Below are 10839 nucleotides of genomic sequence, written 5' to 3'. Positions count from 1 at the left end.
TCATTGCAGGTTCTTTAGAGCTTGGAGTTTAGAAGCATACTTGTTAGAGTAAGGAGCGGAGATACTCGACTGATAGGGAGAGGAACGAAGTAGCGTGTTGTTGATAGAACAAGGTATGAAGTAGCTCGACATTATAAAAGGAGAGGGGTTGGCTGGCTTCCCTACTTCGTCTTCTATCTTTCTTCCACCCCCTGGACACCATTCTACCCAGAACTCGTGTATGGATCGAGAGCTTAGAATGCCGTTAGAGAAAAGGCGTCATGAGTGGAAACACTCAGATGTGAGGTTAGTTACCTCAGTCTGTGGAGGTCCTTCAGACCCACGGGCGTGGGTGAAGGTTACACTGTAACAGGTGTATATTTTCGCTCATATCCTGAGCGGGTATTTGATTGAAGTGTCAAATACGCCGTCCTGGTCCTACTAAGATCAGCGCCAACCACTGGCAGCACAAGATCGCTGCGAGGAGAGTGCCCGACCTATTTGTCTTTCTCGCACCGATGATTAAACATAATTGCGTTATGAAAGAATGTTCGATCATCAAACTAAGACTCACTGAAAGCTGCCGTTCACGTCAGGGCATATAGATCAGCGGATATGTAGTTTCGTGTACTGATTCTCTTCGAGATTGGGTTGGTGTTCAGTGTGGGCAGTCTCATTTGCTAATCTATATGTTTTCAGTTTCAAGAGGGAAGAAGCGGGGTAGAGTAATTGGTCAACTCATCAGGCTCATGATCTGAAGATTGCAGGTTCGAATCCTGTCCCCGCCTAATCATCTGAGGCCGTAGTCAGCCTCAATCTTTCAGATTCGTAAGTAACTCAGTGAGTGCTTTCCTTTTCCCATGTCTTTTTTGGTCAACAACCAACCACATCTCTATATAGTCAAAACACTAGTCCTACAGGCTTGACGGGGTTCAGTCTGTATGGAGGGAAGATTTTTTTGAATGTAAGTAAAATGGATAAAAAGATCGATTTTTTTTCTTTTTCGTTTCTTATCTATCCCATAGCTGTTGTTGTTCTCTATTCCCTTTTTAGAGGGGGGCGCCCACCCGCATTGAATCTCCCCGATCCGGGTCTCGATCTCACTTTTGCCTTTTATGCTTTGCATTCATAAATGAATATTCGACTTGAAACCCTGTTCAAGGAACGCTTTGGGGAGTATTACGTATTGCCAGACGGCTTCACTTTCTCAGCCGGGGCATCTAGACTCACAAGTTGAAACCTTACAGGGTTTGCAAGATATCTTTGTTGATCTATTTTTTGAAGGGGGGCAAAGCCCTGCTTTTTTGACTGCTTTGGAGTTTGTTCTTAATTGGGTGGAGAAAGATGATTCGCTTTTTTTATGTTCCTTTAGCCTTTCGTGGAGATCGAATCCCGACTTTTTCTGACTGATGAACGAAATTAGTGCAGCGGCAAGGAGCGTTTTTGACTTCCTAACATGGATACCAAGTCTGGGTCAGAGAATTCATAGTAAGGCGATACGCTCTCCGATGCAGTAGATCAGCGGACCGGAAGATTAGCATGTGAGGCGAGAGTGTCCGGTCTGCTTCAAGTCCTGCCGTTCAATATTGGACTTCTTCTTCCGCTTCCAGGAGCAGCCTCTATCCTGTTGAGGTGAGGCCTTTAACTCCGCTTGCCTCTACTTTTCATGTCAAGCGTACAAGTGTAGTTTAGTGGGATTGACTTCTAAAGACAGGAATTCTTTTTCATCTCCTCGGGCAAGACCCTGTATAAGTCGACGTCTTAACCTGACTTCCTGAGCTCAGAGATTTGATAATAGGGATTGTTCACAGCACTAGTTGTCACCGTCTAATCCTTTCATAAAAGACATTCACTGACCCACGTAGGACTGCTGAATGGAATGATTCCTCCCCCGAGGGTGATGGAAGGGGGGGCACGACCCGATCTAAGATTACTCCCTGAGCAGAGTCTGACTTTTCGAAAAGAAGAGAGGAAGGGGCGTACCAAAAAGTTCTCCAATTCGATGAGGACAAGCAGGCACAACAATCCCAGGAAAGGTTCGAAGCACGTAGTTGCAAAGCTAATATTCAGAAGTTCAGTTCGTGAGATAGCTCCCCGGACCAGATCTTTTTGATAGATTCCTAGTACCGACCTTCCGTTCAGTGTAGGGAAGGGATTTGCCCCAAGCCAACAAGGAAGCAAAGTACCCGTGCTATCAGTACAAGTATAAGCCGGATCGTACCACACGGGAGCAGGATCCGCGTTCCACCTCTAAACCATAGGATCGGGCAATTAGAATCATGCCACTTTTTTATGGCAGGTTGAAGTTTCAGGCCAAGGGCGAAAGCAACTATGACTGACATCCTTAGATGAGCTTCAGGCCACTTGACCAATAGGCAAGCTCAAGTAGCTTTCAATCGGGGAGGATCAAGTCCAAAAGAAAGAGTGAAGGATCTGTCTTTTTTCCCAGCTGTATGAAGAAACCAAGCCAACCGAAACCGATTCAAGAGCCCTTCTATTTTTTATGTTATTTTATTATTACTTTTGCTCTGACTTTGAGCGATTCCATATCAACTAATGGAATCATAATAATAATTTCAATGAAAGGTTTAAGTAGTGCTTTTTTATTAATTCAATTATATGATGTTGTTCTACCTATTTGTCTGCCGAGGAACGTAGTCGCTTTCTGGTTGAGTTGAGCGTATGTCTTTGCCCAGATATTTTTCCTTTGTTTGAAAAAGACTAACTACTATAGTATAGTAAGGGGCCTTTTCTTGCTCGTTAGCGCTGTTTTTTGATTGCAGGGCGCTAGCTTACTAATAAAGAATAAATATATATATCTAGGGCTTTTTTCTTTCATCTTTCAGCTTGATCGGAATCGATTCTATGATTGAATAGCAGAAGTGCTACTTATTAATTAGTAGTATAAACTCGGAGAGACAGACAGAGAGGCAATCATACCTGCTAACTCCTAGGATGAGAAGTAGGTCCCTTGTTTTTGGTAGGAATAGTTCCATTGTTGCCCCTCGGGAGAGTGAGTCTACTTAGCGAACTGGCAGGACGCGGAGATCGATTGATAAAGATGAATCTCGAGAGTGGATGGTTGACCGCCGCCCCCTTGTCCTGGAGGCTCTCCGGCCGAGGAGGGGCTTGCTATCGTAACCTTTTATCCCGGTGTATGTGAAAAAGAGTGACGAACCCTTTTTTGTTCGGTCATAGGTTGGTGTCCAAAGAACGAGAGTCGGCTTCCTTAACTTAAGTCCGTTGTTCCTCAGTAGCTCAGTGGTAGAGCGGTCGGCTGTTAACTGACTGGTCGTAGGTTCAAATCCTACTTGGGGAGAATTTGGAGTTATAGCTTTTCTGACCTAGCGACCCCTGTCCTTCCCCTTAGTTTCTAAACTAGCAGAATCGTGGGACATCCAAAGTGGGAAGTTTCTTGTTTCTTTTTTTTCTATTTCTTACTCCCTTTTTTAGTTTAGGAACTTGGTTCGTTCAATTCACTTGCTCATGAACTCGCAGCTTCGCTAGAAGCGACTAGGGGGGAGCTGTCGTAGAAGCTTTGCCCTTTGTACAGAGATTGTTATGAACTGACTAGCGGAACGCTAGCTAAGCTAAAAAAGAGTCTGAGTTCCCTTCAATCAAATCAATAAGCTTTATTTCAGGTTTTTATCCCTCCTTCTTAGAACCCATTGATGGAGGGGGGCCTCGGCCCGGGAAGGGGAGAGTGGCCGAGTGGTCAAAAGCGACAGACTGTAAATCTGTTGAAGTTTTTCTACGTAGGTTCGAATCCTGCCTCTCCCACTTGTTTGTTGTAGACTTCTTCGAAGAGAAAGGGGGAGAAAGAAATCCTATAGCTTAGCTTGAGTAAAGCCCATTAGTATTAGTAGTAATTGGATCTTTTCTAAGGTTTGAGGATGCTGTACCGATAGGTGCGGGAGATTTATATTGATATAAAGATAACGTCAGCATATTGGCTCCAGCCGGTAGCACGGGGCTTGCGAATTCTTCGATCCATACCCTCTGAGTTAAAGAGTGGGTCGGCACAGTTTTCCAGGTTGGTTCAAACTTCATCCCTTGTTCAAGGGGAATAGTTTGAATCTGGGGTACATAACGGTTTACAAGACGATTGAAGGACTCCTTTATGGAGCCAACCAACTCAACAACAGTGTCCATACAAGACACCGGCTGAGATATACTGGAAAAGTGTTTTCTACCCGTTTTGCTAAGGTTATAATCTTAGAAAAGGAGAAGAAAGATACCATTTAACCAGCATATCCGCCTTTTGATCCCGTACACATATCATCCTTCTATGATGGGAAGGGATTTACCTGGGCTTGCACTGGAAATCCTATGAGAATATGACAATAGGAGTTTTCTTAACTGCTAAGCTTACACAGACTCCTGAAAGATTCGGACGAAGGCATTCCAAAAAAAAAGAAGAAGAAAGCTATTTATACGCTAGAGCCTTATAGAGACTTCCTAAAAAGAAGTGACCTTATCTAAATCTAAGGTAAAAACTCAAAGGCCCACATGCTTTCCTTTTTTGCTTGCCTAAGTCCCTTTTTCTACATATGGATTGAAAAAAGTTTTTCGGCCTGTCATGGACAGAAACTAAACCAGGCTCGCGTAGATACATTACCTGAACCATGCTTTTCCCAAGCGGGGGTCTAAGACCCTTTTCGGAAGCAAAACCCAGAGCAAAGGGGGGCACGGACAACAGTTAGAACATACAGATAAGAGCACATAGCATCACTTACATCAGAAGTGGGATCACTCACTTCAAACCTTACTTCACAAGATCTTATCGCATTGAAAATCCGTATGGTGCAGTTATGAACGGAAGCACTGGGGTTAAGCCGAAAGTAGAAGTCGAAAGAGTAGTAGGAGTAGGCGAGAAGCCGGCGCGTCTTCATTTTGGGAATTCCTAACGGAATGAATATAACCAAGGGGAATGGAAATCATCGAAGATATAGTGTGTGTGCCGTGAGTAATCAATCTTCGCAAAGACAGAATCATGGATGTGGTCGTACTAATACTAATACTAATAAAGGATACTCTTTTGATACTTCTTTAATAGATCAGGAATTTATTTTCTTCAAAAATGGATTTGACTTTGCTTTTTAGGATGCTAAGGTTGGGGTGCTTATCCTCGTTTTAGTGATGTGCAGGCCCACTCGATGAAACGAAAAAGCTTGACAAGCTGGATGGATATTGGGTCACGGACATAAGAATACGGAATTAAAAAACCTGAGGCATTTAGGAAAACAACAAGCCTTGGTGCGACCTGACTCGGAAGTGGAATTGGCAAAGAAGGAAGCCCCAGGTGCTTGAAAGACCAATACGCTCTAATGAGTCCCACTTACCAATATTTAAGGTGCACCGTAGGACTCATTCTGATCCACCCGCGGACACCCCTATCTTAAGCAAATGCCGACTTACCCTTGGCCTTCCCAGATAAGAAAAAAAAGAGAAAGAATTGCCTCTCGCTCACACCCTTTCTAGGGGCGAATCATCGGATCGGATTGACCACCCTTTCTTTTCGCTTTTGATGCAGCTACAGCCTTTTCAACTGCTATTTGCTCGGTAACCATTATCTAGTCATGAAACGGGAACCGTAAATGAATACGAATAGGCCCTTCGAACTTGATTCACAAGACAGGCTCCGGTCTTAGGCATGTCTATCAGGTCCATTCTATCTCCTCCTCGAAGGAAGAGGCTCAAAGGCGAAAGGGATCGCCCTTGACCCCACTACTGCTCAGCTTACTTGCTTTCCCTAAGCACACACACTAAGTAGATAGTAGGCACAGGTACGCTAGGAGCTCATCGAACTTAACTTGTAGAGTGAGACCAGTGCTCGATATGGTTCATTTCAGTTCTCGTTCTCTCGATATGCTTCAACACATACCTGTCATCTATCTTTTTCAAGCGGTATCTCAGTCTGCTTTCCCTGATATTGGTAGTACGTACTATCTTTCCTTGCGTGGAAGTAGTTCAAAGCTATCTTGAGATATATCTAAAAGCTATATATAAGGAGAAGTCCCGGTAGAGCTATTTCATGCCCTCTTATATGCTCGCTAACGTTTGTTAGCTCGTTTCCAAGTACAGAAGGCGGGTCTGGGAGACTTTTAAGTGAGAGAAGACCGCTGATAAAACAGTAGTGCTGCTCACTGATCGGTAGGGAGGAAGGAAGCATAGCAGGGGAAGGGGATAGCAAGAGAGAGAGACATGCGAGTTCGACTCTCGTTCTATCCATGTTCAGCAGTCCTTGTCCATGTTGGAACTGGGCAGTACCGCTCAACTACGAGATGCTTGAAAGTAGTTGCTTTTACTGTCTTTATTGAGATGTTCCGTGTACCGCACCGAGCCTTAATAGGTTGAGATTCTGTAAGTAACTACTCCGTGCAGGAATCTCTTTATGGAGGGAATTTGGATTTGTTATGAGATGGACTTCTTTTTCAATGATTCTTCTGATTTACTTCCTCTGGCAGTTGTAGTCATTTATGCTCTGTGGTGGCGGCGCCCTTTACCATTATTCAATTTGCCTCGACCCGACCCCGATCTGACTTTAGCATTTGATGCTCTGAGATATGAAATATCTTCTTTACTATAAACCCTGTTCAAGGAACGCTTTGGTGAGTATTACGAATTGCCAAACGGCTTCACTTTCTCAGCCGTTGGTGAGCATCTATATTTTACGATCTTGATGTGACGGCTGGGTCTTGACCTAGCTACCGAACTGACTTAATGAAATGGTAGACGTGGCCAAAGGAAGGGGTCGAAGGACAACGAGAACTCACAGCTTTCTCTCTATCCTGCCTGAGGCCAAACTCACACTTTATGGAGCTATAGCATACATTGAGCCTGCAGGGAGAGCCCTCTGGAATTGCAAAAGCCTTTGCCTCTATAACAGCCTCAATTCAAAGGAAAGTGTAAGTTACATTGATTCGGGCTCACCTGATCTTCTTGGGAGCGTACCCTACAAGGGAAAAGAGTAGCCTGGGACAAGATATCTGATTTACGCAAGGCCAAGCCGACCTTCCGCTTCCGGAATGGATTTCTTTGAGACAATAAAAGAAAGATAGATAAGGGATTTTTCTTTCCCAGCCGTTGCCCTTGTCAGAGAGATTCCTTTTTTTCTTTAAATAAGAGAATTTTGACCTCAACCTCACTCAAGGGATAGAAAGGGGCGATGAGCTCAGTGGAGTAGAAGCCGTCCTTCTGAAATAGAAAGCCCTAGCTATGAGTTACTCCAATCTAGCCGTGAAGCGCGAGGGCCAATATTCAAATGAAAGCAAGGGGCTGATTGTCCTCATGGGGAAGGGATGAATACGAGCTGTCGGAAGAGCTGCTCTCTAAGAAGCAACCAATCCAAGAATTTCTTGGTTTGGTAGAGTACCAGTCACAACACTAGAACCAAGTTAGGTGAGCTTGAATGCATAGGTAAGAGCGGGGAAAGCTGCTCTTAGAGCGTACTCCTTCCGATCTAGGCGTATGGTTGAATCTATCCTTCAAGTAGTGCTTGATTGAGGGATGAACCCGAATCCGTACTTTCCGGTACTTTTCCTCTTTCAAGTGGTTGAACTCTTTCTTTTTCTTTTATTGGCACGGATGGACACCTCGAAGAGAATCCTTCTTCTTCTGCCTGGCTGGCTTTGTACTGACTGATAAGAGTCTCCAATATGCAAGCCTTACACGTGACTTAGTAAGCCAAAACAGGGCAACCCACTGCTCGCGACGTGCGGTGCGAGTTGCTTTGTAAAAGGTATTTATGTATCAATCAGTAGCCAGAGAAAAAAAAAAGTACAATTGCAACTTCAGACATTGAAGAAGATTTTTTAATGAGCAAATTTGGCGCAAGCCAATGCCGCTAATAAACACCCTTTTTGAAATCGAAATGAAACAACTTTGAAGCGCCCTAACATGTACCTACGGAGCAGAAGATAGATCGGTCCTCGTAGAACGTTCAAGACTTTAAGTCTGTTGTTCCATATCAATTACTAAACCTCGTGGTATCCACGTACAAAACATACCATTACCAATAAAAGAATTAGCACATTGGTGTCGGTCTACTAAGCCAGTCAATCAAGTATGTAGTGTAGAGTCCATGGTGTAGGACAGGTTTTAGTACGAGGAGTTCAATGAAAGGATTTCTCTATAGTAAGAGTGATCCATGGCCTTTCGCCTAGAGTCATAGAAGAATTCCTTCATGCTTCCCATAGGGGTAGGAAAGAGTCAAGTGGCCGGTTAAGCAGCTAGTCCTACCTAATCTAGGCACATACGCCGGTTAGAGCAGTGCCTTTTCAAATCAAAGCTTAGCTTCTGAGATTCTCTGACTAATAGAAAAAAATCTTTTGGGAAAGTATTCTGCGCTCTACTCTATTAGGTTGTGGGGCCCAGATCTTCTTGAATAAACTACTGTTTGCCCCTTGGAATGAAGCCTCTTAGGCTGTCTACCTTTGATTCAAGAGTCTCACCTTGGCGATCTACTGAGAAGGTCGTATCCATGGTCTCGACTCGCTCATACCCAGCCCACCTCTCTGAGGGGGACTTCCTTGCTATGCCACCATCCTATTAGCTTAGCTGGTAGTTAATCTATTTACTAGTCTGATGCACACTTGGAAGGCTCTCCTTTATCTTACCAGTCGTGCAGCACTATACACGCGTTTAGGTCATCATTCTTATCTAAGGCGGATAATTGGGCTTATAATGCCTTTGTTTTATGGACCTCGGGACCTTTCATTTCCAACTTCGGCCTATCATCTTATGTTTTTAGTTTCAAAAAAAGAAAAGGTTCGCGCCCTAGAGTGCATCCACGTCTTAGCCTTCACGGATGAGGCCTGCTATGACAAGGGATAGATAGGCACTACCTCTAACAAGGTAGTCCTATGGCGATAGAATGCCTTCTGGATACGACTAAAGAATAAACCATTATCTATATTCCTAGTCCCTTTGTCTGAGCACAGGTGACTCTCTTAGTGTTAGTACTTGTTCAGTTAAGATGTACATAGTCTTTAGGGTACGGTCATTACGCAGCAATATATCTTCCCCACTGGGCGTGGTATACAAGATAGCATCTAGCAAAGGACTTATCAAACCTGTTCCGAATCCAGAATCGAAAGCCATAGGAACAAAGCTTGAGGAATACTGTGACTTCCATCAAGCCAAAGCAAAGTGAACGAATTGTTCATAATGGTGTCTGTGTGAAAAGGAGATTCCTTAGAAAGATTTGACTCCTCAACAGCTGTTCTCCCCTTACACCAACTGTATGTAGTTGAATCGAGATTGGCGTTGCCTGGGTCAACTCTCTCCTATCTCATGTTGCTATTTTAGCTTTCATTTCCGTTATGTTACATATTGATCTTCTTTGACCCGCGAAAGCGAACGAGGAAGCTTACCATTCCGCCGTCGGTCAGTTATTCAAAGAAGAGTATCAACGGTATAACTACGAAATATTGATAGCAAAGCTCGGACTTTCATCCCAAACTCTTTCTTCTTTCGAATCTGAACCATGAAAGTCAGTCAATGTTGGCTTCCTCGATTACACAGTTGACCACACGCATTCAACGGTAGGGAGTAAGACCTTCTCTTTACAATTTGGAAGGTAAATTCCAGGGATACTCATCGAGTGGACCATACCAAGGCTTTCCAAGAAAGCTCCTTCTTTGCTTTTCTGATTGATCTCATTGTGGACGTGTAGAGATAGGCACCTTATCTATGCAATATAGATCTCTCTAGACAGATTCGTGAAAGATCCATTTATTTACGCCATGGAAGTTTCATTGTTGAATGACTTGTCTACTACCAACTCCTTCCTCTATGGGTAGGGCATCTCTACATGTGAGACCTTGTATACAAATTGATCACATACCGCCGAGTAATTAAAGAAAAACTCCTCCTTGCTTTCATGCATAGCAGACTAACAAGCTGAAAAGTGATCTCGCTGTACCCGATCCCCAAGCACTGACATTGAGAGAAGAGTTGAACGGGACTAGCCTTATAGGGGACTTCCCCGGATACTTATCAACTCATATCGGAGCAAGGAAGCTAGCAACCTACTGAGACTGAGACCGCGCGAAGCAATACCACATTCTCAATACCCCGGAAGACAGCGATGTAGGGCTTCGTTCTTCTCTTGTTCCTGTTTCCATACGGTATCGATGGGCCGATCGTTTCCTCTGGGAAAACTAGCAAATAGCATTTCCCTGGAAGTGGCATGTCAAAAAGGAGGAATTTAGATCCCACCTATGGGCGAAATCAATGAAGACCTTTTCCCTCCCTTCGGTCGCCTCTATTTCGAGAAATGTTGTTCTTCACTAGCGGCAAAACTAAGAATGATTTTATCCCTCATGGGCTGGCATGAGAAATTGAAATTGATCGATCTCCCCGATGGGAAGAAAGATTCCTAACAGTTATAAGACGATTATGTGCGGCGTAAATGGTGATCATTGCAGGATAAAACTTGGTGCTATAGCAAAACAACTTTTTCTTCCACGCACAGAATAGGTTGTTCAAGAAGGGGACAGGGATGTGGATCTCACTACTATTGATTAACCGGTGTCAGTTGCTTTAACAGCTTTCCATGGGCATCCACCCGCAAAGATAAGAGGCCTACGCAACGATCCTTAGAACTCTCCGGTTCAAAGCCGCCCGCAATCGATACCTTTCCATTCCTATATCCTATACGATACGCTATTTTCCTGTTTCAAAGAGCTTATTCGAGAACAAGGCGCAGCAAGAGCTAATTCGATAACAGGATTCTTCGCAATTAGCCTTTCCTCGCTTTCGCTTTCAAGGGGCGTAGCGCTTGCTTACTTCTTAGAGTAGAGTCCGGAATTTTTAGCTTATTAGGTCACAATCCTGTCTTATTTAGATCTTCTTTCA

At 43.9% G+C, this 10839-nt stretch overlaps 1 non-coding gene across 1 annotated transcript; it reads left to right on the top strand.

Annotated features, from left to right (window-relative positions):
* The first annotated feature begins 3676 nt into the window (after positions 1-3676).
* On the top strand, positions 3677-3759 carry TRNAY-GUA (transfer RNA tyrosine (anticodon GUA)). The gene has a single exon. It is a non-coding gene; the product is annotated as a tRNA-Tyr (tRNA).
* The last annotated feature ends 7080 nt before the right edge of the window (positions 3760-10839 follow it).

This window comes from Vigna unguiculata, chromosome 10 (genome assembly GCF_037176805.1).
Source record: "Vigna unguiculata cultivar grain cowpea cultivar isolate G323 ecotype 2 chromosome 10, ASM3717680v1, whole genome shotgun sequence".
NCBI classification, from domain to species: domain Eukaryota; kingdom Viridiplantae; phylum Streptophyta; class Magnoliopsida; order Fabales; family Fabaceae; genus Vigna; species Vigna unguiculata.
This window is presented reverse-complemented; position numbering and strand designations above follow the sequence as displayed.